At 41.5% G+C, this 6433-nt stretch overlaps 1 pseudogene; it reads right to left on the minus strand.

Annotated features, from left to right (window-relative positions):
- Positions 1-207: 207 nt before the first annotated feature.
- Positions 208-1045, minus strand: LOC110286138 (RRP15-like protein pseudogene; annotated as a pseudogene).
- Between the last annotated feature and the right edge of the window lie 5388 nt (positions 1046-6433).

Genomic DNA, 6433 nt, shown 5'->3' on the forward strand with positions numbered 1-6433 from the left:
AAACAAAGACCAAACATTTCTTTGTACAAATATTTTAGAAAAAAAGATTAAACTAATGTAAGAATTAAAAATACAACTTTAATACAGTCTACACATGAGGAACCCTAGAGCACATGTTCTCAGGAAATCCTGCCATTTAGCAGATGGCCTCAGGCTCCCAACAGTCAGTGCCTTTTGCAGCAGAGTTGGACTCTCCTGTCTGTCTGCTCAGTGGCTGGCAGACCCTGCCCTGCTGCCAGCAGGCTCCTCGTCCTCACTCTCCTTGTCCAAGTCCTTCATGCTGCCTCCCATCATGAAATCATCTCTTAGAATCTTCCACCCTGGGCTCTCTTCTGATTTGACTTCAGTCTCTCTGGCTTTGGGGCTTTTCCCAGCAGGACTGTTCTCACTTGTACCATCCATTCCTCGAAGAACACGGACAAAATTCTTCTTGGAAACAGTTGACATCACCTTAGCTCACTTCTGGATGGAGCTTCCTACTTCCTTAACATTTTCACCAATATTCCTTTGGTGTTTCTGAAATTGAAGAGCTGCGTCACACCCCTTTTCTAAATCCTCTGAAGTTTCCTCTCTGCTTCTTTGTCTTTGACAACATCTGGATTCACTTTGCAAAGCATTTCCCACTCCTGCTTCTTATCAAGGTGCTTCCTTTTCTCCTGCCTCTCCTGCTTTAGCTTCTCCTTTTCCTTCCTGAGCTCTTTATTTTGATGAGGATGGTGGATTTGCTTTTAGGAGTCTTTTTGTTAAAGATTTTTGCCATGGCATCTGCCCAGCCTGAATTAGTCCCAGCACTTGACTCAGCAGCGTCTTCATTTTCTTCCTCACAGGATTCAACATTGTCTTCACTGTTTGCTTCCACAGCTCCATCATCTGAGTGGTCCATCTCTGATTCACAACTTCCTTCTCTATCAGAAGAGTCTTTGACCTCATCTTCTAGCTTTGACATTGCATCCTTGGCTCCTGTCTTCATGGTTTTCTTCTTCTTTGGGGAATGCTTCAGTTTTTCCCCTGGGCTCACACTTGAGTCCTGAACAGCCGCAGCCATTCTGGCTTGCCGGAAGTGCCCATGATGTTATTTTTAAAGAGCTAACATGCCATTGTGTAAATGTATTTCTTCTCCTCCTTCTTCTCCTCCTTCTTCTCCTCCTTCTTCTCCTCCTTCTTCTCCTTCTTCTCCTCCTTCTCCTCCTTCTCCTCCTCCTCCTCCTTCTTCTTCTTCTTCTTCTTCTTCTTCTTCTTCTTCTTCTTCTTCTTCTTCTTCTTCTTCTTCTTCTTCTTCTTCTTCTTCTTCTTCTTCTCCTCCTTCTCCTCCTTCTCCTCCTTCTCCTCCTTCTCCTCCTTCTCCTCCTTCTCCTCCTTCTCCTCCTTCTCCTCCTTCTCCTCCTTCTCCTCCTTCTCCTCCTTCTCCTCCTTCTCCTCCTTCTCCTCCTTCTCCCCCTTCTCCCCCTTCTCCCCCTTCTCCCCCTTCTCCCCCTTCTCCCCCTTCTCCCCCTTCTCCCCCTTCTCCTTCTCCTTCTCCTTCTCCTTCTCCTTCTCCTTCTCCTTCTCCTTCTCCTTCTCCTTCTCCTTCTCCTTCTCCTTCTCCTTCTCCTTCTCCTTCTCCTTCTCCTTCTCCTTCTCCTTCTCCTTCTCCTTCTCCTTCTCCTTCTCCTTCTCCTTCTTCTTCTTCTTCTTCTTCTTCTTCTTCTTCTTCTTCTTCTTCTTCCTCTTCTTGTAATGTTATCCAAACTCTAGCAATGTAGGAATGTAGCTCAATGGTGTAGCTTAGTGTGAATACTCTTCTTCATCCATTTTTTGGTAATGGGACATCTAAGTATTTTACAGTCTGTCACTATTCTGAATAAAGCTCCAATGAAGTAGACCAGTGCTCAGTTTTCTGAGAATTTCCAAAGTGGCTATTTAAGTTTGCACTTGCACTAGCAGTGGAGGGAGGAATACTCCTTTTGCTCTACTTCTCTAGGATGAGCTGTCACTTGTGATTTTGCCTTAGCCATTTTGACAGGAAATCTCAGAGTCAATTTGATTTGCATATCTTTAATAGCTATGAATGTTGAACATTTATTTAAGGGCTTCTTAACCACTTGAGGTTGCACTGTTGAGAATTCTCCATTTAAATCTGTACCCCATGTTTTACTTGGGATTTTTGGGTTGCTGGTGTGTAACTTCTTGTGTTCTTTATGTATTTTGGAATTAGCCCTCTGTCCAATGTGTAGATGGTGAAAATATTTTACCATTGTATAGTCTGCTGTTTTCACTCATTAAAGGTGTTCTTTTTAAAATTTATTTATATTACACTCCATATTCTATTCCCCCATCCACCCTCTTACTGCTCCACATCCCATACCTCCTCTCCACTCCCTGTCTCTATGTGGATGTCCCCAGCCCCCATGCAACCTAACCTCTAAACTCCCTGGGGCCTCCAGTCTCTTGAGGATTAGGTTCATCATCTCTGAATGAACACAGATTTGAAGTCCTCTGCTGCATGTGTGTTGGGGGCCTCATATCAGCTAGTGTATGCTGCCTGTTTGGTGGTCATGTGTTTGTGAGACCTCAGGGGGTTCAGATTAATTAAGACTATTGGTCCTCCTACAGGGCTGCCCGCCTCTGCTTCTGTCTATTGGTTGGGTGCAAATATCTGCCTCTTACCCTTTCAGCTGCTTGTTGGGTCTTCCTGAGTGCGGTCATGATAGGTCCCTTTTTGCTCACACTCCATAGCCTCAGTAATAGTGTCAGGCCTTGGAGCCTCTGCTTGAGCTGGATCCCTCTTTGGGCCTGTCGGTGGACCTTCCTTTCCTCATGCTCCTCTCCATTTCCATCACTGTAATTCTTTCATACAGGAACAATCAAGGTGTTCTTTGCATTTTCATGTGGTCCCATTTATTAATTGTATATCTTAGTGCCTTTGCTATTGATGTTCTCTTCAGGAAGGTATCTCCCGTGTCAATGAGTTCAAGGCTATTTCCCCTTTGTTTCTGTTTTTATGTTGAAGCCTTTGAATGACTTTGACTTGATCAGCATGATAGATATGAGACCATTTGCATTCTTCTACATGCAGACATCCAGTTATACTAGCACTATTTATTAAAGATACTTTGTTTACAATGTATATTTCTCACTCCTTTATCAAAACTCAGCTGTCCATAGGTGTGTGTACTTACATCCAGGTCTTCAATTTAATTTCTTTGACCAACCCTTTTATTTTTAATACCAACAGCATGGATATTTTATTATTATTGCTCTACAGTAGAGATTGAAATCAGGGTTGGTAAGACCTATAGAAGTGTATACAAGATTGTTTTCACTATCCTGAGTTTTTTTTCCCCCATAGGAAGTTGAGTATTGTTCTTTCAAGATCTGCATAGAACTGTGTTGGAAGTGTAGTGGGGTTTGAATTGAATTTGCACATTGCTTTTGGTAGGATGGCCAATTTTGCTATGTTAATCCTACCAATCCATGAGCATGGAAGATCTTTCAATCTTCTGAGGTCTTCTTTAATTTCTTTCTTCAAAGACTTGAAGTTCTTGTCATAGATATCTTTCACTTGTTTTGTTAGAGTTATACTAAGACATTTTATACTCATCAGTCACACTTTCACAACTGGGATACTTGTATGTCAGACCTGGCATGCCACTTGGTAATGAAAGAACACAAGTATCGACTTCTCTTGGATGTGCAACATCCTCCACATCGAGTTTCTCTTCTGCTTTACCTCGGTCACTTTCAACATGACAAATGTTCCTCTCATGCCTGAAAAGCATACAGCTTCTAGTGTTTGCAATCTTCTCGGCTTCTGCAATGACATCAGCTGCCATATCACTTGCAAAAGTGTACGTCTGTATGCTTTCATCTGAATGACTTAAAGCTGACAGCACATTTCTTTGACTTGGTACATTTAAGTGAGGGTTTTGAACCTTAAATTCTTGAGTGATCTCATGATCTAAGTGGGAGGCTGCCAATTCAGTTTCAAGAGAAATGATGTGTGTAGCTAATGCTTCTGCAAACTGGAATTTTTTTCCCCAAGTACTCTGCCTTTAAATGCATTTCTAGGTGTTCTTTACCTTCACTGTAATCAACTTCTTCTGAAAGAGAGCGCATGAGTTTCAACATAAATTCTTCCTTTTCTATAGGAGTTTATTCATTCTCAGACAAACTACCAACAGATGGGTTGTGAGGCATTGAAGGTGGTGTTGCAGGTGCAAATGCTTTGACTAACTCTCCCTTGAGTTGTTTGGTTAATTTTTTTGATGTCCCATTCAGAACTAGTCTGGAATGGTACTAAAGGAGTTGATGGGATTGTATCAGGTATTACATTTCTGTCTCTGATTTTCTGCTTGTCTTCCTCATGCAAACTATCTACACAGGTAAGAACTGCAGATGATAAAGTCTGTGAGTGACAGAAAGAGCTTTCCTGTCCAAAAGGCATGGGCTCAGGTGCAGTATTATTCAAATTGTGCCTTGTCACTTCTTTGTCCTTCACAACTTCCTTTAAGTCAGATTTCTGATTTGTCATCATTGAACAAGGTGGCAGTTTCTCTAGAGAAAATCCAAAACCCACAGAATCTTTACATTCTGGGACACAATAGTTTCTGGCTAAGAGTGAACAGTGAGGTGAGTTATCCAGCTGTGTCAAGTTGACACAAAACTAGCCAGTACAATTGACCCCTTGTCAACTTGACACAGCTGGAGTTATCAAAGAGAAAGGAGCTTCAGTTGAGGAAATGCCTCCATGAGATCCCACTGTAAGGCATTTTCTCAATTAGTGATCAAGGGGGAAAGGCTCCTTGTGGGTGGGACCATCTCTGGGCTGGCAATCTTGGTTCTATAAGAGAGCATGCTGAGCAAGCCAGGAGAAGCAAGCCAGTAATGAGCATCCCTCCATGGCCTCTGCATCAGCCCCTGCTTCCTGACCTGCTTGAGTTCCAGTCCTGACTTCCTTTGGTGATGAACAGCAGTATGGAAGTGTAAGCCGAATAAACCTTTCCTCCCCAACTTATTTCTTGGTCATGATGTTTGTACAGGAATAGAAACCCTGACTAAGACACCTACCAATCCATGAGCATGGAAGATCTTTCAATCTTCTGATGTCTTCTTTAATTTCTTTCCTCAAAGACTTGAAGTTCTTGTCATAGATATCTTTCACTTGCTTTGTTAGAGTTATACTAAGACATTTTATACAATTTCTTGTTATTATGTTTTGTGCTATTTCCATGATCCCTTTATCAGGCTGCTTCTCATATGTGTATAGAAGGGCTACTGATTTTTTTTTAGTTAATATTTAATCCAGCCACTTAACTGAAGGTGTTTATCAGTTTTAGACTTTCCCCAATAAAATGTTTGTTGTCACTTATATATACTATAAAGTCATCTGTTCATAGGGATATTTTGACTTCTTCATTTCCAATTTGTTTCCCTTTAGTTCCTATAGTTGCCTATTGTTGTAGGTAGAATTTCAAGTACTATATCAAAGAGATATGGAAAGAATGGGCAACCATGTATTTTTTACTGATTCTAGTGGAAAGGCTTTGATTTTCTCTTCATTTAATTTAATATTGGCTATAGGTTTGATGAAAGTTTCCTTCATTGTGATTAGGTATGCACCTTGTATCCCTGATCTCTCCAATACTTTTTTTCATGAATGGGTGTTGTATTTTGTCAAAGAGGTTTTCAGTATGCAATGAAATGACCATGTTTTTTAATATTCTTTAAGTTTGTTTATATGATCAATTATATTAACCGATTTTTGTATGTTGAATCAAATCTGCATCTGTGGGATGAAGCCTATTGATCATGGTGAATGATGTTTTCAATACATTCTTGGATTTGGTTTGTAAGTATTTTATTGAGTGGTTTCGCATCTATATTTATAAGGTAAATTGGTCTCTAATTCTCTTTCTTTGTTCTGTCTTTTTTTTTCCATTTTAAAATTTTATTTGTTTTATATCCTGATCACTACACACCCTCTTCTCCCAGTCTTTACACACACAGAGATCCTCCTCCAATCTCTCCCCTTCTCACCTGGGAGGGTGAAGACCTCCTCTGTGTATCCTGTAATCCTGAACATCAAATATCTGCAGGGCTAAGCACATGCTCTCCCACTGAGGGCAGACAAGGCACCCTAATTAGGGGGAATGGAATCCACAGCTGGCAACAGCTTTAGGAACAGCCCCCACTCCAGTTGTTGAGGGACACAAATGAAGACCAAGCTGCAAAACTGCTACATATGAGCAGGGAACCTAGGTTCCAGCCCATGTATGCTCTGTGGTTGGTGGTTCAGTCTTTGAGATCTCTCAAGGGCTCAGGATAGTTGACTCCATTAGTCTGCCTATGGAATTCCCTCTGCAGCCCCCAATTCTTTCCCCAGCTCTTTCCAAAGACTCCCTGAACTCAGTCCAGTGTTTGGCTGTGGGTCTCTGCATCTATCTGAGTCAGCTAC

Source organism: Mus caroli, unplaced genomic scaffold (assembly GCF_978045245.1).
Source record: "Mus caroli unplaced genomic scaffold, Mus_caroli_1 scaffold_5, whole genome shotgun sequence".
Lineage (NCBI taxonomy): Eukaryota > Metazoa > Chordata > Mammalia > Rodentia > Muridae > Mus > Mus caroli.